The sequence below is a fragment of the Capsicum annuum genome, chromosome 12 (genome assembly GCF_002878395.1).
Source record: "Capsicum annuum cultivar UCD-10X-F1 chromosome 12, UCD10Xv1.1, whole genome shotgun sequence".
Classification (NCBI taxonomy): Eukaryota; Viridiplantae; Streptophyta; class Magnoliopsida; order Solanales; family Solanaceae; genus Capsicum; species Capsicum annuum.
The window spans coordinates 88,486,674-88,511,795 of NC_061122.1; positions in this window are offsets into that span (position 1 = coordinate 88,486,674).

Genomic DNA, 25,122 nt, shown 5'->3' on the forward strand with positions numbered 1-25,122 from the left:
GGATGCATTTTTTAATAACTAAAAACTGTACCATCGACACGCAGACCGATGCACTGCATCATTGGCATCGATGCGATAGCCAACACGTCGCATCGAGTTCACATCAACTCACTAGAAATTGACACTGGGAGTTGAGAAAAACATCCATCAATGCAATAGTCGATGCGGCGCGCCAAGATTGTGCTGATCAACTATTTTAGGATTTTAAAGGAGCTTCAAACGAAGTCTAAAAAATTCAAAACTTGTCCAAAAATACCTACGAACATTCCTAATGATGAATCAACCTAGATATCAACATTTAAGGGATGTAAAGGTCGCAAAATAAGATTGCCAACTTTTGAAGGCTAAAATAACTCTAAGTCTGAATACTTAGCTAGAATTTTCTAAGTTTGGGACCCCTTAACATGCTTAAAGAACTGAATTAAGCTAGAAATTTTGCAGGGTCTTACATTACCCTTAATAAAAAAAATGTGCAAAAAAATAACGCACATTAGCTGCAAGTCAGGTAAGGACTCGTAGTCACTGGTCACGAGTCATCACTACGACTCATAGTCTAGGCAGTTACTTAGGGCCACCTTACTGGTTTGGTCACGAGTCTCACTCTACGACTCGTGACCTCTCCCTATAACTCATGGAGTCTAGTCATTACTAAGACAGCAACCTTGGGCCATCTCACAATTAAGGTCATAAGTCCCTCGCCACGACTCATGACATTACCTGCTTATGGTCCCAGTCATGATCATGATAGCAACTTAAGAAAACCTTACTGGTTAGACAATGATTAGCTCTATACGACTCGTAATGAGTCTTCACGACTCGTCGCCTTAGCCATACCCTGAGCTGTAAGCACAAATACTGAGAAAAATTCAGAGTTCAAAACCTGGAATATTACAATTATATTTGGGTGAAAATTGTTTTTACCCCGAATTTTTCTTTAAAAATCAAATTCTCCCTTTAATTTTAAAGAATAATCAAACTTCCCCCTTTATTCTAATAAAATCTTTAAAATATTTATTATACTCTTTCATTATCAACTTCTTCTTTTTTTTTTTCTTCTTTAAAAATCATGATAGTTTTATTTCTTTAAAATCCATGCATCGAAATTTTCATAAAAAACATAAGCCTTATCTTTTGGGTGAAAAAGTGAAAAATACTATAAATATAAGCTAATGATATTCAGTAATGAAGTAAATTAGCATAATAAAAAAATAGTTTTATTATAATAATCAAAACTGTAATAATAACTATAAAAATATATTTTGATCTAGAAAATAGAACATAATTAATTAAACTAAAGACAAAATTTTAAAGATTGTATTTATTTAGAAATTAAATTATTTTTAACTACAATTTATATAATACCCTATTAAACTTGTTTATTTATATAGACAATAGACAATATCCCCACTGTTTTAAATTACTTGATCCTTATACTAAAAATAGTTGTATTTAATTTCTTGTGCAAGATATGAAATCAATAGAATTTTTTAATCTTTTTTATTTTAAATAACTGCATAGAGTAGTAGTAGTCAAATTTGAAGTTTCAAAGAATTATTAATAAGATATGTTTTGTAAAATACACTCTAACTAAAATTTTCTTAAAGAGTGCCATATCAAGAGGGTCAACTAATATAAAACGCATGGAATTAGAGAGTGGGTGAAAAGAAATAAATATATGCATGCATGTACATATACACACGCTTAATACATATAATCTTGAAATAACAGTCATAAAAATAACATTAAATTTGTGACAAATTTATAAAAGTATTATTTTACTTATAATGTTAATGAACCTAAATAAAAAATTATAAATATTTAGGTTAAAATAATAAGTTGTATATATAATATAAAGAGGTATATTACATAAATATATTTAATATAATAAGAGTAAGATGGACATTACATATGATAAAAGGGGAAGTTTAATTATTATTTAAAATTGAGGGGTGAATTTAACTTTTAAAATAAAGTTGGGGAATGAAAATAATTGTCACCCATTATATTTCTGATAAAAAATGTTAAATGTCTTTTAACAAACTTTTAATTGTCAAAAAACTTTTAGCATTGCACTTTACTCAGAGATCTCATGCATTGCTTTTGATTGCCTAGCACTTATTTCTTGCCAAAGTCATTCTGCCCTCGCAGACTCACGCACTCAATAGGAGGAGAAGTTGGTGTGTCACAGTTAATAGCGAAGTGCTAAATGACCATAATTGTGAAAAAATTTATCTAAGCTTGTACATCATTTTCTCAAATAAATTCCCTCCAATTTTTCTTGATAAATGCAGTAACTTTTTTCTATCCCTTAAACTTATTGAACAACTAAAATTGATTTATACAAGAATAATTAATGAATTTAAGGTACATATATTATGTATTAATAACTTTTCAATAATGAGTTTATAACCTCATTCAACAATGTAATTCTACTTTAATTTAAAAATTAAAATAATAATGATGTAGTTAATCAGTTTTGCTAAATGAAAAAAAATACAAGAACAAGAACAACAAACCTAGTGTATTCCCACAAAGTGGGGTCTGGGGAGGGTAAGATGTACGCAGACCATACCGCTACCTCCGAATAAGTAGAGAGGTTATTTCCTATAGACCCCCGACTCAAGCTAAAGGATAGTAACATGAGAAAATTGAAGGAAAGGTGTATTTTAAGTCTTGAATGAAGGATTGGTGACATTGACCAACGGATAAGACCAAACATTATTAGGAAACTTGATCAAGTTAATTGTGGACTTGATTAATATTTTCAAAACTTTCTAACCTTTTCAAAGATACAAATCAACCCAACCCACACCCTCTTCAATCCAAATCAACCACTCTCTCCTCTCTCTCGAAAGCTTCTCTCAACTTTCTCACAACCAACAGTTCTGCAAAATTTCTCCCTTCAACCCCCGATGACTTCTACCTTCGACGACAAATAATTGGGCTTCGAGTTCCCTTCTTCAATTCAATCAACCTGTCTTTCATCCCTCTCTCAACAGCTTCTCTTAACTCTCTCCCAACCAACTATTCTACAAATTTCTCATTTCAATCCTTGGCGACTAGTTGGTCTTCGAGTTCCTTTTCAACTTTAATCGACGTGACAGCCTTGCTCTCCAGCCACAACAGCTTCGAATTCTTCATCGATCCTTTTATTCTTTCACAGGTAAAAATTTATGGCCTTTTTAGTTTTGAAGAAAACGAGGAACTTGAGCCAATTTCTCTTATAGTATTGGTTAACAATTTTAATATTTGTTGCACTAATTTGAAATGCAGTATGAATAAAATCCTAATTTCTGGTATTTCTTCTCTTTTCGAAATGAATTATTATATTTTGTTATTTGTTGTATTTTTTTGAAGTTTGATTTTTATTATTTGTGTTTATAAAAATAAAAGAACAATTTGGTTTGATTTATTCTGTTCTTGTTCTTGGTAAAAATGGTGAAATTGTTGTTTTTTGTTTAACAAAATTATGCTACTATTTCCTCTGATAGATTACCCATCTGGTGCAACATATTAACCATCTAATGCAACAAATTTATCATATGATGCAACAGATCAACCATCTGATGCACCAGAGGAACCATCAAATTACAATTCTGATGTAACAGATTAATAATTTAATGCAACAGATTAAATATCTGATGCAACAATTTACCATATGTTGCAACAAATTAAGCATCGGATAAAATTCTAATGCAACTAATTAACTATTTAGTGTAATGGAAGAACCATCAGATTAATGATCTGATGCAACCGATAAACCTTCTGTTAGATAAAACCCTACCAACTCTTCCTACAGGAAAAGTCTAAGACTTGATTTTTCCAACTGATTATTCATTTGCCATTATAGACGACCCTATGTTGGAAGAAATCTAAACAATATTGATCGTTAATAACTTTTTCAATAGATCACTCATGTGTTGCAATAGATGTGTGACTTGTTGCACAGACCATTCATCTTTCTCAACAGATGAGTGATATATTTTGTGTTTTCATAACAGATTACTCAACCGTTGATAAGGATTATTTAACTATTCCAATAGATCACTCATATATTACAACAGATGATGTCACAACAGTTGTGTGATTTGTTGAATAGACCATTTATCTGTCTTAAAAGTTGAGTGATATATTTTGTATTATTGCAACAGATTACTCATCCGCTGCAATAGTTTGGTTATATGTTGCAATAGATATACTACCTAGTTCAACAGATCGGTGATCTGTTGTAACTGTTATTTTACTATTTTACTTGTTTGATTTACTGTTATCCTTTTTTAATGTGCATTAATCAACAATAATATATTATTTTATGTTTCTATTTATTAGATAATATGGTTCCCAAAAGAACAGAAATCGAATCAAGTCTAAGTAAAGGAACAAGTGAAGTAGCTAGGCTACATCCACCACTCTATGAGCTTACTTTACAAGAATTATCTCAATCAAGAGCAGAATATGATGAACACGGGGAGGAGGAATATTTCAAAAGAGATGATGCAGATACTAATAGCCCTTCCACCAAAGCGCTGGTTAAAGCCTTCAGTATTGATCATTATCCTGTAAGAATGCAGTGCGATGGTGCCGCAGATTTAACAAGAGATTTCATGGTTAAGTCATCCATGGGAAAAACTTTCAACGCCCTCAGAAAAGTACTTCGAGAACAAAAATTAGATGTTTATTTTAGGGACAGCTGCTTTGGGAAATATCTTGATTTGCCTGAGGACAACAATGCTCATTTCCAAATGAAAATGGTGTATGAACTTCTCAAGCGTAGGTTTATGTATGAAAACAAAGATAAGATGGATGAGGTATCGATAAATTATTGTGGCATGCCTATTTATTTTGGTTGGAAGGAGTTTGTCATAGTTACTGGACTAAAATGTTATCCTCCTCAAGTTATACCTATTCTAACCTAAAAAAAAAAGCACCCCACTCACCCAAAAATGGAAAAGGAAAGTCGTGTGATCGTGATGACCTAGTGTCCATTGTTGGTCCAAGCTTCAAAAATAAAAATTTAATAGAAGCGTTGAAAGGTAAAGGACTTTCAAAGAAGTACAAGCAGTCATTATGCTTGGTTTGGTTTGTACATAATATTCTTTAGACGAGAGACATTCACAACAACATAAGTCTTGGTTTAATAAAGCTCTTCGAGGGTCTTGAGGCATTTAACAGCTATCCATGGGGGTATGAAAGCTTCAAAATAACTGTCAAATATTTGTTGACTCCGTTAGCGCCAAAGACAGTCAACTTATATGGCTTTTCAATAATGATTTTGATTTATTGGCATTATTTTATAGGCTTGAGCGTTTGAAGTCATTCCTTCTTTGAGACAACAAATGAACTACCAGGAAGGAGTTTCCTGTCCAAAAATCTTAAGATGGTTGTCGGCCAAAACTGATAAAATTGTAAAATTTCTTAATCTCTTCAACCCCCAAAGGATGCAGTAAGTATAATTATAATTAATTTTTTCTTTTAATTTATTTTTTTTTGAATGATCTAATCATCATTCTAATATATGTAATGATTTATGTTAAAATATGTATCCTTTGCTAGTTTTGACCAATCGAGAGTTGAAGATGCCATTTTTTCTTACTTTACAGTCTGTACAAACTTTATCGGACCCTAAGATCATCAACAGAATAAAAATGGAATTGTTTGAAGCAACAACCATTACAAGAAAAATAATTTTGAAGGGTGGGCTTGTTGTTGTTGATGGAGCTATTGGTGGTGGTAGTGGTAATGTTGTTGGTGCTAATGATTCTCCTCTTACAGTATTTAAAGCAAACCATTATGAGTATGATCATACTGGTTATACGGATTTTGCCTCTCCCAGCGAATGTTTTGCATGCAAATGTCAAGACTGCAGGGCGAAACATGATATAGTGATTAATGTTATTAATGCATTAACTACTTCTGTAAAGGAATTGACATCTAAGAGGGGTCTCATTCCATCAAAGAAAATTTTATTTCCATCCGCTCCATTAGAGATTAGGGCTAAGAGGAGAAGGAGAGTGATTTCCAGGGCATTATCAGGCATCCAAAAAAGTAAAATTGCAACTTCTCTGTCTGTGAGTTGCACTGGGCAACGTACAATGTCCAAAGGAGAGCAGCACAAGCTAAAGAAGGTGAATATATTATATGTTTCCAACTAACAAAACACACAGACACATTTGTATCAACAGATGACACATCTGCTGAAAATTATCAAACAGATATATACATTTGTTGTAACAGTTGACTAACCTATTGCACCAGATACTTTATCTGGTGTAGCATATGTCTCTTCTATTTTAATAAATCAAATAGCTCTTCGTACCACTTTTATTTGTACCAACAGACGACCTATCTACTGTAATAGATAATTCATATATTGCAACGGATGGTTCATCCATTGGAAATTATCACACAGGGTCTTCCTCAAGTAGAAATTTATCCCAACAGTTGACTAATTATTGCAATAGAAATATAATATGTTTGGGACAATTTAAAATGGAAGGAAGACCTGTTTGATTTGCTAGAAGAGATAAGTTATCCTTTTTCATTTTGTTGTATCTTTGTGATTAGCATTGACCAATTCTGGCTATCCAGGTGGATGTAGAAGAAGTTACTGCTGAACAGCATTGACAATATGCTACTCTTTTTATGGAAATAAGGAGAACAAAAAGTGCAGAAACCGTACGCAAGCTATAATAAAGATTCACGACGAGCAAAGCCGAATTCCATAGCACCAAATGAAGAACAACTTGTCCATACTGAGTAGATCTTTATAGCTTAAGCCTGTCAAAGCAATCCTTGGCAGTATACTTAAATTGTTGTTGATGTATTTGTTGAGATCTATACCCATAACAATTTTTTTATATTTCATTTATTTGTTGACTTATTTCAGTTAATTTATGAAGGCTTCGATTTATTTTATTTTGTCTATGAATTTTATTTATTCCTTAGAATTGAACTTATTAATTGAAAAGGAATACTAGATTCAAATATTACAACAAATAATGTATCTGTTGCAACAGAAGACACATCTATTGGAAAAAATGAATGGATTTAGACATATGTTGCAACAGGTAGGTAATCTGTTGGAATTTATCAAATAGGTCTTTCCACTATTGCAACAGATGGAATTTAGATAAAAACATTGAGTTAATGCAACATATGACACTTATATTGGAAAAAAAGAACAAATTTAGACATATATTGCAACAGATAGACTTTATCTGTTGCAACAGACGACACATCTATTAGAATAATTGAACAGATTTATACATATGTTACAACAAGTAGGTTATCTGTTGGAATTTATCAAATAGGTCTTCCCACTATTGCAACTGATGGACTTTAGATAAAAACATCGAGATAATGCAACAGATGACCAACCTATTGCAATAGATAAACTATATATCAGAATTGGTAGGATAACTATTACAACGTACGGAGAATCTGTTACATTATAAAAATTCAACTTTTGTTGGACATAAAAAATTGCCACTACATGTAAAAAAGTTAAAGTGAATTGAATTGAAATAAAAAAGGCGCAACTCATCGACGATGTTCAGTTCAAACACCTAAAATAAAATAGGCATCAGGTAGACATGTTCATTTTAAACACGTAAAATAAAATAGCCATCAAATCTATCAATGTCAGTCTGGCATATTTTGCTGACTTGCCGTCACTTGGCCCCCAACGGTCATTTTTTCCCCCATTGTCTTATATATTCATCTTCCTTCTAAAATTTAACCCTAAATTCCTAAATCTTCTTCTTCATCATCATTTTTTTCTATCTATCCAAATTCTTCAAAGTATTACTTTCATTTTTTCCAATTGACCTTGACAATGTCGAGCGCATCTCTCACTATTTTTTGTGATAAAGATTTTTGATATTGTAAGTGCGGTCATGAAGCTCTGTTAAATACTTCTTGGACTCAACAAAATCCGGATCATAGGTTTTTTACCTACAAGATTTCAAAGGTTATATTTTTTTATTTAATTAGTTGATTAATTATTGACTTGTAATTGTTTTGTAATTTTGTTCTTTTTTATATAGAAATTGGGTGGATGCGATTACTTTGATTGATATGAAGAACGACACCCTTCATAAGAAAATCGTGTAATCTGGGCTTTGTTAAACAAAGTCAAGGCTTCTGAAGAGAAATAAAATCGAGCAAGAAGATACTACATTATTGCCGTTATTTCTACTGGTTTGGTGTTGTTAGGCACATGAATATTTAAGCCTAATTGCTAAAATTTTCATAGTGGTGTGTGTATTTTCTACTGGTTTGTTGTCGACGAGCACATGGATATTCAAGCGTAACTGTTGGAAAATATCAAAAAGATTTAGGCATATGTTGTAAAATTTAGGTCATCTGTTGAAAATTATCAAATAGGTCTTCCCACTTTGCAACAGATTAGACTTAGATTATTAGATTATTCATAGAAATAACATTGGCGTAATGCAACAGATGACTAACCGATTGCAACAGATAAACTATCTGCCAGAACGGATTAAAGATATTTTACAATAGATTGACAATCTAATCTATTGCATTATACAAAAACTCAACTTTCATCAAAAAAAAATTATTGCCACTACATGTACATGTAATAAAGTGAAGAGTGACTTGAATTAAAAAATTTTATTTCACAGGCTCTTCTATATATACAGGTTTCAAGCATCCAGTTACTACTCTATAACCCCAGACCTCTTGCAGGTTTACCACAGCGTTGTTGCACATAAAAGTCATTGGCTCGGCCATTTCTGTGCCGGTCAACAAACATTCGATGTGTGCAAGAGCGTGCGAGCCGCTCGCTTTAGCGGCATCATCTTTTGGAAGGATCATTCCCCTGTTTCGACCTTTAAAATTCTATGATTTTTTAATCAACAGTTCCTTTGGCAAATGAGTCATCAGTTTACTCTCCCTCAACAAGATGGGCAATAGCACCATCAGTGGCTCTACGAAGAGAAAAAGATCAAAATCGTCGACAAGAGGTACGTTGGAGTCATAAATATTGATCTTTCCCTCCTTGAGTAGTATCTCAACAGCCCGCTAATGTATGTTATTCACGCTAATAACTGCAAGAATCCTTTTTGCCTCGGTCCAGCTCTTGCCGTGTCGATTTGGCCTATCCTTTCTAACATATCTTAACGTTTCTTCTTTACCCAAGACCAACGTAGGAACTAGGAAATCAAGTCCCACGCCAAGGGCTGACGCCTCTCCATTGAGTTGATCATAACTATCCTTGAGCTTCTTGCAAAAGTCGAGGTCCATTATCCTATCGACAGCGTCATAAGCTTTCCGGTATGTTAATTGCCTTTTCCTCATGAGGCAGAGAATTATGTCAACATGTTGTGAGACAAGAAGTTAATTTTTAAATAGGTTAGTAATTATAAAGATGCAATGGATGGTCCATCTATTGCATAGGGTTCTATGAAACAATAATCCAACGCAACTTATGTAATTGATGGATAATAAGTTACAACAGAACCACAACCAGTTGCATCAGTATACCCAGCTGTTGCAACAGATGTGAAATTTGTTGCGTAGCTTCTTCTTCATGGGGTAGATTAAAAGGTATAGGTTATGAAAAGTAAACTTGTCTTGTCCTCATACGGCATACGCATATCAGTCATAGTCTGGAAGTCTTGGGGGGGGAAGAAAGGCCTGGGGTAATCTGGTGAGCCTGGTTTGGCATTCTTAGCCTGTCGCAGAACTCTCTTCTCTTTGGTTCCAAGTTCCACGTATATGTCCATGTTATTGACTGGCCCTTGAACTTTAATAGCTTTAGGAGAGGGAGGAATTGCAATTTCTTTTGATTTTCGAGCGGAGAGTACATCTCTAATTGCTTTTTTCTTTCTCCTAACCAACGTTGTAGGACTGTGTGGCTCCCTCACCTTCTTGGATGGTATGAAACACCTCTTGGATTTGAATTCCTTGATAGCTTTAGAGATAGCCTCTACTTTTTCAAATAGTTTATCTTGTCTGTCCTTGCACTTATCGCATTCGCAACGAGAATACGAGGGTAAAGAGGGTTGAGAGGGACCTGTGTAAAGGCGAAAAGGGGTGTTTTTAAACATATTTATTCTTTCTTAAGCATCAACATGCTCATCATCATGAGTGGTAGCTGCATCAGCATGCCTGCCACCAACACCAACAACTCCACTAGAAGAAGCACCCAGATCTACCTTAGTAAAAGGTTACTCATGAAGAGCCTCAATATTAGGCTGACCTTGTCTAACTGCTCTTCTTATGGCTATTGCTCCAGCCAATTCCTTCTTTATTAACTCCATCGTTGGGTCTTCAATAGTATCAACATGACCTAGAGTAATATAAGAAGTCATCACCGACTTCTTCTTAGTAGGCACGATTCATGGATGCACAACCTATAAAAAATGACAGATGCATTTAAATCATATAATATGATAATTTTCACAGTTGGGCTACATTTTTAAAAAAAAGACCTATCTGTTGTATAGTTTACAGTATATGGTTAAAATTTGTTTGAGTCTGGTTCAAAGAAACAGAGCAACACATGGATAATTTGATGCAATATATCAATCATCTGTTGTAACTGCTGCACAAGATGGGTAATCTGTTATGCAATAGATGATCTGTACATTGCAATAGATGAATGATATGTTATCAGATTAAACTTCTGTTGTATAATTTTTAGTAGATGGTTAATTTTTTAGGAGTCAAGTTCAGAGAACCAAACCAATAAATAGGTAATCTGATGTAAGATATACCCCATTGCAATAGATGTCCCATCTAGTGCATCATATATAACATTTGTTGCACCAGATATAACATCTATTCAATATCTTTCTTATCTTTGAGTAGAATTATTTTACTTGAAAAAGACGTACTGCATCATCTGGAGGGTTAAAGAGATCAACCTCCTTAATATTAGTGTTGCTCTTTGCAGCCAACCACCTAACCATCCTTGGTTGAGAAACCTCATCCAGGTAATCCATTAACTGCTTTCGGAGGGAAAGAATGGCTTCAAATGCCTAAGCCTAAAAAATATAAATAGGAAGCAAGCAAAAAAAGTCATAATAACTATATTCAATATAAATTAATGGATGAGTAAAATTAGTGATTAATTTTACCATGAAAGCCCAAGGAAAGTCGTATAATGTGGTGGTCCCTGAGGATAGCTTTGTCGGTAAATATTGGACAGTCAAGTAGAAGCTGTCATATCCCCAGGGACCTTGTTGACATCTTTTTCTAATATAACCAAATGGGCAAACCAAACTAAGCACAATTGCTCCCTATACTGCTCTGATATGTTTTATCCTCGAGATCTGTCAACAAATCCGATGCTTTGTAGCCACATCGAGCAATGTCAAATAACCCATCTATTTTTCCCTTGCATTTTCTTGACTTGGATCTTTTGTGGGGTGGTGGTCCTTCTGGGCAATGGCATCTCAGGCCCTTCACTATCGCAAACTCTTGTAAGCCAAAACAAAAGGCATGCCACAGTAGTTGATCTAGATTTCATCCATCTTCTTTTTGCCCCCTCCTCCGAATCTTAATCATCCCCCGCGTACTTGATCCTACGCTTGAGAAGACCATATACCATCATCATAGGGAAATGGATATGGACAGAGAGGTCCTCAGGCAGCTCAAGAAAGCGTCCAAAGTAGCTCTTCTTAAAAAGTCTGCCTATGTTTTTGTTCTTTATAATTTTCATAAAATGTTTAGAAATTTTCCCCATCTGACATTTAAGTACAATTTGACCAGTTAGTTATTTTCCTTCTGGGCCATTTATCAGCATCGTAACTTGAAACATGTCAATACTAAATGTTTTGATAGGATCATGCTAGGATGTCGATATTAACTCACACCCCATCGGTGATCCATTATCATCATGCTGATGATCATCCTCTTTCTCTTTCTGACTCTCTAATTCCTCTTCTTTCTCACTTTTATTTTCTTCATCACCATCTACAAACCCTTGTCCACCTCCCTTAACATTGTTTTTATATCTCTCCTCAGCTTTACTTTTTCCTGACTGAGATTGTTTAGGAAGCTCCTCTGAATCCCTCTGTACTGTAGCCTTTTTTTAGTGGTAAGACGTTGATCCACTTTCATTTTTTTTTCTTTTGAGATACATGTTTTACCTACAAACAAAGAAAAACAAAAATTACATTATAGTTGATGTATGCATAGATTTTAAAAAATACATTACAAACACTACAAATACTGATACACCAATAGCCACCACTCCAAACACCACCAGCCAAAGCTAACAAACAAACAAACACCATAAATACCGACACCACCACAAACACCACCAACCAATGCCACCACCGGTGCCACCACAACAATCAGAAATACCACCACCACCACTACAAACAACAAAAACAACAACACCATCCAACTATACCATGACAATTAATGAAACATTGTGACAGAAACTAAGGATTTCTCGAGTTCTTCCTACAATTTTACCATCAAAACTCAAAATTGTAAACCCATTCTCGAAGATAATACAACTAAAATTTTTATTTTTCATCATTAACTTAAAAGCCCTTATTTTTTAGAAAAAAATAAATATAGAGCTCTTCTCGAACCCTGTTGCCTACTAAGACAAAGAAAACGACTGATACAAGCAAGAATGATGTCAAAAATAACACTTATATGGTTGGAAATGAGAAGAAAAGCAATCTTTTGTGGAGGGTTTAGCAAATTTGTTGAGTAGTTGTTGTCTGTACTGTACTGTTGAGTGAGAATGAGAGACAAAAAGTCAGACCTCGAGATTTGAAATGATGAAACATTTTGTATGGGTTGATTTGTAATTTGGAAAAGAATGACAAGTAGTTTTAAAAATATTAATTTGGTCCGAAATAGTATTAATTATTTTTAAATCATAAAATATATGTGTTATTTTTAAAATCATATAAAAACAATTGAAGTTGTAGTTGACCGAGTACTTTAGGAGGACTCTGTAAAAACTCACCCCTAGTCCTAGATTAATCAATTTAGGTACTATTAGTCTAACATATGAACTCAATTGAAATTGTAAAAAACAAATGTCAACATGTTGCGTCAGATTTCTCATCTGTTGTAAATTATCAATTAGATTAGGTAACAACCGATTACGAATATGATGTAAATTACCAAAAAAATTAAGTCATCTGTTGCGACAGATTACCCATCTATTGTAAATTATCAAATGGATTATCATATGTCACAACAAATTACCTATATGTTGTAAATTATCAAATAGGCATTGCCATCTGTTGTGGCTAACCCTATGAGAACTCACCCCTAGTCCTAGACTAATCGATAGTTTACCCTATGTGAACTCACCCCTAGTCCTAGATTATTCAATTAAGGTATTAGTAACCTAGTCCTAGATTAATCAATTAAGTTATTAGTCTAACATATGAGGTAGTAAGAATCGGTTCGTCTCAGAGTGATCAATCGCTGACTCTGGTCGAGAGGAACGCAGTACCATTTCATCATGCAATAGACAAAAGACTCAATTAAAGTTATAGTTGACCCTATGAGAACTCACATTTAATTAAGTTATTAGTCTAACATATGAATTCAATTGAATTATATATAAACAAATGTTCAACCTGTTGGTATAGATGTCTTTTTTATTGGATCAAATCAAACAGATTATGTAATCTTCTGCAATATATTACGCATCTATTGTAAACTATCAAATAGATTAAGCCATTTGTTGTGACAAATCATGAATCTGTTGTAAACTATCAAACTGATTAAGTCATCTATTGCAACAGATTACCCATCTGTTGTAAATTATCTAATGGATTGAGTCATATATTGCAATAGATTACCCATCTATTATAAATTATCAAAAAGGCCCAATCATCTATTGTAGTTGAAATTATGAGAACTCACCCCTAGTCCTAGATTAATCCATTAAGGTATTAGTTGAATATATGAGGTAGTAAGAATTGGTTCAGCTCAGAGTGATCGATCAACGACTCTTGTCGGGAGGAACACAGTATCGTCTCATCATACAATTAACAAAAGACTCAATTGAAGTTATAGTTGACCCTAATTCAATTAGGGTATTATTACCCTAGTCCTAGATTAATCAATTAAGGTATTAGTCTAACATATGAGGTAGTAAGAATCGATTCGACTCAGAGTTATCGATCGACAACTCTAGTCAGGAGAAACGCAGTTTCGTCTCATCATGCAATTGCTAAAAGACTCAATTGAAGTTTTATTTGACCCTATGAAAACTCACCCCTAGTCCCAGATTATTCAATAAAGGTATTAGTACCCTAGTCCTAGATTAATCAATTAAGGTATTAGTCTAACATTTGAGGTAGTAATAATTGGCTCGGCTCAAAGTGATAGATCAAAGACTTTGGTCGGAGGAATGCAGTACCGTCTCATCATGAAATTGCCAAAAGAGTCAATTAAAGTTGTATTTGACCCTATGAGAACTCACATTCAATTAATGTTTTAGTCTAACATATGAACTCAATTGAAATTATATATAAAAAAATATTCAACATATTGCAACAGATGTCTTTTCTGTTGGATCAAATTAAACAGATTAGGCAATATGTTGCAATATATTATGCATCTATTGTAAACTATCAAACAGATTACGTCATTTGTTGTGACAGATCACGAATCTGTTGTAAACTATCAAATAGATCAAGTCATCTATTGCACTTAAATATTTTTAGATCCTTTTCAGATCAAGTCATCTATTGCACTTAAATATTTTTAGATCCTTTTTTTATAAAGCAATTTAGGTATTTCCTGTCCGAGATAAAATAGTTAAAATACTAAGGCGGTAAAAAATACTACTCGGTACTACTTGGATAACTCAAAAATCTCCTGAGTGAGTAGTCTTATCTGGTCTTTTCAATGTCACCGTCTCCTCATGCCCCTCAAAAGTTATTAATGAATATTTAAAACCCCCCATGTCTAGAACTCTCTCTCCTTCAGCCATAAAGTAGTCTAGACTCAACTTATAACTCTTTTTTATTCTTTATTCTCAATTATCTTTGTTGTTTCCTTTTTTCTCTCTTTTCTCTCTTCTTTCGGATGAGGATCCTTTAGGATCTCAACCAATCAATATCTTTTCTCGACTGAACTGGATGTTCTGATCCATTTGCTTTTTTGACATTGCAGGTATGGTTCAAAGTTGCTCTTTTCATCTCATCTTCTTCTTTGTATGTTATTTAAATTTGATATTTACATCTGTTGCTATTAATGATTTACCCATTACCAGCTTGCTATTTATTAAGAATATTAAAGGAAAGGTGACTTTTAAGTCTTGAATGAATGAACCGTTGTTTTTATTAAAATATGCAAAAAAAGTCATCTATTGGGAGAACTTAAAAAGCCTTGTTATCAGTATAGTTTTTTTTATGTCTTTTGTTTGCTACTTTGGTGGTGGTGTTGTTAGGGGTGGTAGTTGTGTTGGAACATGTGATGTTTTTGTTGTGGATGGTGTTAGAACATATGGTGTTATTTTATTTGTTTCTTTGTTGTTGATGCTGTTTGTGATGGTGTTGCAACAGTTTCCTCAACTGTTGCAACTGATGAATCAGCTTTTGGAACAGACAGAGCAACTTTTTGAAGAAATCAAACCAGTAGCAAGGCTAGTTTGATTTATTCCAACAGATGGCCCATCTGTTGCAACATATCATCCATCCTTTACAAGTGATGCCTCATCGGTTGAACAGATGGGTAATCTGTTGGATCATATTGGTCATCTGTTGATTCACTCAATTTTGTGTTACCCTTTTGTAATGTTCTTTTTTTTCTTCTCTTGTTTGACATTAAATGTATTTCTCTTGTTTGAAGACAAAAGGATATGGCATTAATTCTTCAAAAAAAGATATGGCATTTTACAGTTAAGATTGTTAGGTTTGAACTGGTATGGCTGAGGGACCAAGATGGTGGTGTCGATATCCCATTACAATTTAATGACAGTTTATGCTCATATTTTTGTGTCAAGTTTGGGGAAGGGTTCAAGTTTTTGGCAGCAGTGTAAATATCTAATAGTGATTGGACCAGTTTTAATGGCGCAATGGACTTGTTGAAAGGCCTTCGAAGCCTCGCACTACAAAAACAACGATGGATCTAATAGAAATTTCCCTGGTCCAAATTTATATGCATGGGTTATTGGAGGAGACTATTATACAGCAGAAGGTGTTTGGGAGAAAACCTGTACGGGAAGAGGAGGTTGAGAAGGCCATATATCATCTTAGTACTTGTTTAAGAGGATACACAAGATCGGAAGAAAAGTGTAGCGAAATTAGCTTATGAAATTGACATGAAGAATGAAAAAACTGGATGAGATGCGAATGTGAAAGTTTATCCAAAAATGAAAATCCATCAGTCATTGAAGAAAAAAAAGAATGGTTAAGAGGAATTGAGCTGGTCACTTTGCTAGAGACTGCAACTAGCGAGCGCGGCCTCAACGAAGACCTACAAAATGCAGGACTAAACTCTAAGGAATCAGCTTTGCAAGCATGGAAGGTGGTAAGATTGTCGGTCTGAATTGACATGTAGGTTTCAATTTTAACCAACAATCTTACCAACTTCTGTGCTCGCGAAGCTTTTTCCTTAGAGTTCTTGTCCTGCACTTTGTAAGAGTCTTCATTGAGGCCACGCTCGCTAGTTTCATTCTCAAACAAAGTGTTTTGTCCAGCTCCAATCCTATTAACCATTCTTCTTTTTTTTATCGACTGACGGATTTTTATATTTTGATACACTTCCACATTTGAAGCTCATCCAGTTTTTTTGTTTCTAATGTGAATTTCATTGGCCAATTTCGCTACACTTTTCTTTATACCCTATGTTTCCTCTTAAACAAGGTCTAAAATGATATATGGCCTTCTCCACTCCCCCCTCGTGCATAGATACTCTCCCAAGCACCTTCTACTGTAAAAAAAGTCTCCTCCACCAATCCATCCATATAAATTTGGATCAGGGGAATTTCTATAGGTTCTATCGTTGTTTGCTGCATTGCGAGGCTTCGAAGGCCTTTTAAGAGGTTCATTGTGCCATTAAAACCGATCCAATCACTATTGGATATTTACACTGCCGCCAAAAATTTGAACCCTTCCCCAAACTTGACACAAAAACATCTGCACGAATCGTGTTATTAAATTATAACGGGGTATCGACACCACCGTCTTGGAACCCTACGGCCTTATCAGTTTGCACCTATCAAACTAAATTGTACAATTCAGGATCTTGTTTGAAGGATCAGTGTCTAATCATCGGTATAAAACTGTATTCACAAAATCATTGCATTTTATGTGTGTCTTCACGATAGCGTGATCAATAATATACATAACTCGCATGCATGAAAATGGGATCCATTGCACGCATCTTATTCTTCCTACCCCATCAGGACACATCAGTGTTGTTTATTCATCTGTATGAATGTGATAAATATTAAAATGGAGGTGTGAAGAGTCGTGACTTTTTATCTTAACACATTCAAAACAGCTGATGAATCAAAATCTCCATCTGTTGTAACTAACGAATCAGCTGTTGGAAGAAATCAAAACATCTCCTCCAACATATGGTCCATCTGTCGCAACAGATAATATATATGTTGCAACAGATGGTAAATCTGTTGCAATAGATCTGATTTTTTTTTAATTAATCTGCACGCATATGATTACTTCTTTCTAAAAATGTTTGTTTGAATTTAGTTTTCCTATTTATACAATCAAGAGAATTTTATTATATTCTTTCAAAATTACCCCTATTATTAAATTACATAAAGTATATTATTCACATTTATACTTTCTAATCATAATTAATAAGGTCAATTTGGTAAAATAATCACCTAATTTATATTTTTATTAATTGGTGTGTCAAGCCCATAGGGATCAACTAATACTTAACGGAGGGACTATTAAAAAGAGGTGAAGACTTTTTATCTAACACATTCAAAACAGCTAATGAACCGAATACTCCATCTGTTAAAACTGAAACTGATGAATCAGCTATCAAAAAATATCAAAACATCTCCTTTATACATACTGTCCATCTGTTGCAACAGATAATACATAAGTTGCATCAGATGTCTTATTTGTTGCATATACAAACCATCTATTGCAACAAATGGTAAATTTATTTTGACAGCCATCTGTTGCACATTTAATCCATCCATCTGTTGTAATAGATGCTAAATCTGTTAGAAATGTTGGACGATCTGTTGCAACAGCTCAATAATAAAGGCTTTTATCAAGCTCAAGCCGCTATGAAAAGGTAAAAAGTAATTAGTGTAAAATAAAAAGTCGTGACTTTCACAGAAAACAAAATGCCACCAGTTTGAATGTAATTAATACAATGGAGCTGAACAGTCCTGCCTTTTGGCCTAATACGTCCAGATTATATTATAGGTCCCTCCTTAATTTTCATTTAACTTTATTTATTTCTTGCATTTTTTTCCTTTCGTGTGACATCTTCAACCACTTCTCTTCAAAGAGCATATTCCTTTCTCGTTGAGGTAATTTTTTTTCAGGCGTAAATTTACCAGTTGGTCGTATACATTGTATTACATTGTGAACATTTTTCTTTACATTTGTCAATTTATGCGTGTTCTAGATATGGTTGATCTTTTTTTGAACATTGCTAGTCTACACAACACATTGCGAAAACTTCAAAGACAGGTTAATGACCTGCAGAGGGAGTTGGTCACTTTGAGAGCGACAATGTTCAGAGAGATGTAGAGGCTGATGAGAGCCCTGCTGCTGCGAGTTGATTGGCCAGCTGTCATTTATGATAATGATGATGATAATAATTAGAATGTGTTTTTTCTTTCAGCGTATGTATTTTAATTTTTCTATATCGGATCTATACCCAATGTATTTTATTTTTCATTTAATGAAAAATTTACTTTTAGTCAGACTTTGACGTTTTAATTCTTATTCAATTTTGATTCTGTTTATTTCTTCTAATCTAATACATGTTAACATGTCGACGGTTGGAGGCAATGTTGAATCCAGTAGCACTAGCAATTTTGGCTTTTGAGTTCTTTCAACAGATGGACTATGTGTTGGAACCGATTGGTCATCTATTGGGTTTCAATAGATTATCCATCTATTTCGACATATTTTCATCTGTTGGAGGAAAGCATTCCAGTTATTTGTGCAACTGTTGAGAATAATTGTGGCCTGCTATATTATTTAGTTTATGTTTTGCCTTATTTTATTGATGCACAAGTTATTTAAAAAAAAAGACATTTTATATATAATAAATGATAACATTAGGTTCACAACAATGAGTTAAATATATAAAAATCCACAACAAACAAACAAACAACAACACAAGTTTCTGCAATTACAACGATCATGGTGGATTATGATTCGGGCATGTAGTTCTTTTGTGGCCAACGCACTTACATATGGAGCACTTGTTTCTTCTTGATGAAAATAATTATCCAACTCCACGCCTCCTTTTATATGGCTTTCTTCCCAGTTTGATAGTGCTCGGGTCAATATATGGAGGAGGTATTAATCTCCCCATAAGCTCTACTAGAACAACCCAAGATTCTTTGGGAGGCATCGGAGTAATATGCCCACTATATGTCATTTCATATTTTTTCACCGAATAATATTGAGAGGAGTAATTGTAAACTTCAGGTCAATATTTATGGTCGTATTGAGCTCGAAGAGCTGCCATAGCATGTGGACAAGGTATTTTGTCCAAGTCGAAAACTCTACACGTACAAGATCTTGTTTGAAGATCGACCGTGGCAGCATCACCATGATCGGTGATATGGAATTTGTAATCTACTATTTTATGAGAGAATAACCTATTCCCCAAACTGTTATTCGTTGATATTTTCTTTTCAATTTTGAGAACAAATCGGGTTCTTTTTTTTGGGCACTTGAACTGCACACGCCTTTCGTTAAAAAAATTGCTATATTTCTCGCTTATTTTTTCAAACATAGCCTTGATGGGAAATTCTCTTTCATCGCCAAATAATGAATTCACCGATTCAGCTATGTTTGATGTCATAATATTGTACCTATAGAAAAGAATCACTTAGTACGACATCAAACTAAATTTGTAAATCAAATAAGACATTAAATTCATAAGAAGGTACCTATTTGCTGGACAAAATACCCGTCTCCATCTCTCGAAACCGACACGTGTGAGAAATTCTGCTACCTTGGGATTCACATCCGCTATTTGATTGAAATGGTCTAAAAACTCCTCTCTACTATATGCTTTAGCTGCTCTATAAAAAAGGGGGATGACCCTTTCATTGTGATAGTTGTTTCGAATGTTCTCTCCAAGATGCCTGATGTAACAACCAAAGTAAGCTGAAGTGAAGAAAAGTGAACCCATCGTTGGAATACTTGGATGCCTATCCGATAAAAAACACAACTCTTCGGTATCTTCGATGCAGTGTCGCAGTTGTTCAAAAAAAATCCATAAAAGGCATCACATTCCTTGTCCACTACACAAAAAGTGACAGGAAAGATGTGATTCTCCGCATCCTGCACCACCGCTGCTAGCAGAACTCCATTATACCTACTCCTCAAGAAGGTACCGTCGATGGCTATGCCTTTTCTCAAATGTCAAAAACCTTGAATCCAAGCACCATAGGATACAAAAAAGTACTTGAACCTTCCGTTTTCATCCAGATGCAATACCGTCTTACTTTCGGGATTTGTGGACTCAATTATGTAACAGTAAGCATCCAAGACTTCATACCCATGCTCGATTGTCCCCCGAACTAGGTCCTTGGAAATTCCCATGGCCATATATACCTTCCAATAACTGACCAGGATACCCAAATCCGTAAGGAGTTGATTGGCCATAAGCCTTGTTGAAGGGCCTTTACCATCGGGAAAACTACTCCTAAAATATTCGACGAGGACCTTTGCCGTGGAGTGAGGATTTTGGCCCAAGATATGCTCCGAACCACATGTGTGATGCTTTTCATGTTTATGAATGACGGATCTGTCAGAACTTGCGTACTTCACCGCTCTCAACCACCACTTGCAGTTCAAATTAGCATATTTGAAGCAAAAGACACTGTTCGAATTAATCACCTTCTTTATTCTGAAATCTTTTTTCACGCAAGAAAGAAATGAAGTGTTAGATAGTTCATTCTTGTCCTTGAATGACATTCCAATAAAAAAAAGTCAGTGCCATCGTCTTGAAGATTTCCAGATTGTGTCGATTGAGAAGAACTGCACATCGTATTGGTCGCATCAACGAGCATAAGTGTTTGATCATTATTTGGAATATTCATGTCTAGATCATCCAACCTATCATCAAAGAAGTCTTCTTTTTCTTCTTCTTCTTCTACATTCTGGTTCTCATTCTCTCTCATCTTTTTAACCATGTACACCCTTAACACCAACCTGGTTGAATCACTTAGATAAGAATGCAACCAAACCTGATTGGTATCTTCAAAGACAGTACTCTCTGATTTTCAAAGGAGCTGTGCATGTAGCTGATGGTGAATTCTTCCGGTTGACAATTCAGTCCACAAAAGCTGATGATTAAGTTCACAAAATCATCACACGAAACATCACTTTGGACTGTCATAGATATCGTCTCTAGCATTTTACCCTCCTTCCAATGCCATACATATCAATTGCTCTTCTCAACCCATTAACCAAGACAATCCACTCCTATTATTGTTAATCCCTCCATTAGTGGTACCTAAATAAAGTCATTTGTTAAAAAAAGTTGATAGTGATTTCATAGTGCCTTGAATGAATCCCAACAGACGTGTTATCTGTTGCAATAGGTAAGTGCTGAGTCGAAACATATTCTTACCTGTTGGGATTTATGTTACGGGTTTGAATATCTGTTGCACCAGATGAATCGCCTGTTGGGATTGATGTTATAACTAAATCACCTTTGAAGCTGATTCCTACAGATGAGTGACAGTTGCAACAGGTAATTAACCTATTGCGCAGATGACTTACCTGTTGCAACAGGTTATTAATCTATTGTAACCTATGTTGGAATCGTGTTCAGGTTCTGTTGTAACAGGCAACTAATCTGTTGCAACATATATGTTAAATATTGCAACAGATGACCCATCTGTTTAAACATGAATCCAACATATCAGTCTTTCATTAAAATAGATGTCTCATCTATCGCAACAGATGATTTATCTATTTAAACAGATGGATTTTATGTTGGATTAATAATTGGGTTCTATCCATTGTTGGAAAACAACAACACAATAGCATTTACCCAGATGAAAAATTCAACTAAAAATCATAATTTGACTTACCAACGTCTCCTATGAAGTAATGCCAAAGTGGAAAGTGATGTTAGAAACAAAATTTGACCTAAGAAATTGGTCAAATAGCAACAGTAGTGGTAACAACAACAACAAATGGTCAACAAGAACAAGATGAAGATGATAATGAAGTAGAAGATGATGATAATGAAGCAGAAGATGATGAATGAAGCAGCAACAACAATGAACAACAAAAATCTCTAAGAGAGAGAAAACAACAATGGGTGAGAAGAGAGAGAAAGGCGTCTTTTTTTCCCTCCGTTTTCGTTATATAGGCTAACATTTGAATCAAACTATAAATTTAAAAACTTGTGGGTTATTTTAAAACTTTCTCAACTTTCTTAATCCATAATAAAGTAATTGTCACATCCACCTTATAATTAAGACTTGTGTCACCTACACCTCATTTTAAAACTCTTTTGTCACCTCTGGCCCAAACCCCCTAGTAACAAGTGGATGGATGACATAATAAAATCAGGAATAAGAAATAGTAAATTGAAAATCAGAGAAATACAAAATACGTGCAGTAAAAAATTAAAAATACAAGCAATTATAAAAAATTACAAGAAGTAAATATTGAGAAATAAAAAGAAAGGAAATGGATGATATCAAGTTAATTAAAAATTAAATTTCATCTGAATTTTGCTAAATCATATCGAAAATATAACAGAGGTCCAAAATAAATTAATTACACTAGTGTAACTGCACGTGTCTTGCACGTTTAACATTTGCTTATTTAAAATTAAATAGTTTCATCTATTTCGGAATTTTTAATAAAGTATAAAAATTTCAAATTATTTTTCGAAGATCCTTCAAGTAAACTAAAGTTTTTTTCTTTTTAAGTCAAGGTAATTAAAGCTTTTTATTCCCTATATTGCTATTCAATTGCAACACAAATTCTTAGGCTGAGAATATGAATAGTCTTACACAATTGAAATACCTATATTTCCTGTTGAAAAAAAATATGTATATTTCCTTCAAAAAATATACATATTTTTTTGCATATAGTTCATATATTTTTAAACATAATTTATGAAATATTTTAATAATGATAGCTCAGCACACTTTAGACTAGTAAATGTCGACACAATAAAATCATGTGTATAGTTCATATGTGTCGAATCAAAAAGAATTAGACATAAGTGTTGATCTACAAGTCTTTCGCCTCTATGTTATGTTGATTTGATAAATTATGAATCATTACTTATATTTGTAAGATATTACAATAATAACAACTCAATTAATTATTTTTGCCTCTATTAGTTATTTTTTAAGTATTATGTTTAAATGAAATTAAAATATATATTTAAATAATTCTCAGACATAATTTGTAAGATATTGCAATAACGAAAACTCAACATACTTTAGACCTGATAAACGTCGTCATATTATAAAAATCATACATATAGTTCACATCTGTCGAACCAAAGAGTTGAGATATAAATGGTGATCATACAAGTCTTTCGCCTTTATGTTACGCCAATTCGATAAATTGCAGATCATTACCTATATATATATTACTAAACTAACCTCCAATTAATTATTTTTTAAATTATTATATATAAATATAATGAAATTATATAATTAAATAATATTTAAATATAATTTGTAAAATATTTCAATAAGGACAACTCAACACACTTTAGAACTTGTAAATATTTCATTAATGACAACTCAACACACTTTTACGTGCAAATTAAAATCTCTAGATAACTTATTTACTTTAGTGATATTATTTTTTTTAGAAAAAAACTGATCTTTGTAGGCAATTATATATAAAAACCTGAATGCTCATCTAGGAAAATAGTATGAGAATTTTTTATTAATAAATTAATATATTTTTCAAAAAATAAAATTATTTACTTTGGTTAAATGAGTTTACTGAGTTAATATGTTTATTATTTATTTTAAATGATGGTTTACTGATATGACATGCTAATTAGAAGAGAAGGGATTTTTTGAGTTATTTAGTGATTTTTTGAGAAAAATATTAATAATTGAGTGACATATTGTCTATGCAAAACAAATAGTGATTTTTATAAGCGACTCCAGAAACATTGATAACAATCCAAGAAAATAACTTTAGAAAACACTGAAAGTTTAAGTAATGATAAAAGATTTATAAGCATCAAAATTTCTTCTTAATAAATTAATATATTTTTTAAAATAAAAGATTAAGAATATAATTTTGACTAAATAAGTTTGATGATTTAAATAGTTCTATTATTAAAAAAAATAATTTAATAACATAGCCTACCAATTAGAAGAGAAAGGGACGTATGAAATATTTATTTTTTTCGAGGATAATAATGATAGTTGAGTCATATTATTATCTCTACAAAGATAAAATTAATTTTTGTAGGGAATTCAAAAAACATGAGTGACCATTCAAAAAAATAACATTTGAAAAAATATATGTCAAGTTTTAGTACCGATAAAAATTTCTTTTCAATAAACTAATGCATTTTTTCAAAAAAAAAAAAAAAATTAGAATTATAGTTTGATTAAATGAGTTTGATGAGTTAAATAGGTTTAGTATTTTTTTTTTTAAAAGGTTTTAATGATATGTGATGTCAACTAAGAGAGAAGAAGACTTTGGAGGTGTTTAGTATATTTTGAGAAAAAAATTGATAGTTGAGCGATATTGTGATTCTAAATGAAACATAAGTGATATTTGAAGGAAATTTTCAAAACTTGGGTGACTATTTAGGAAATTCACTTTTAAAACTTTATTTTAGTACACTAATTTTCATATTCATTAAAAAAAAATTATAAAATCGAACTAGATAAATAAACAAATAAAACAACTTAATTAAATTTCGCAAAACATGTACAAAATATAAACTATACATAATTAAAAGTTGAACTAAAATTAAACA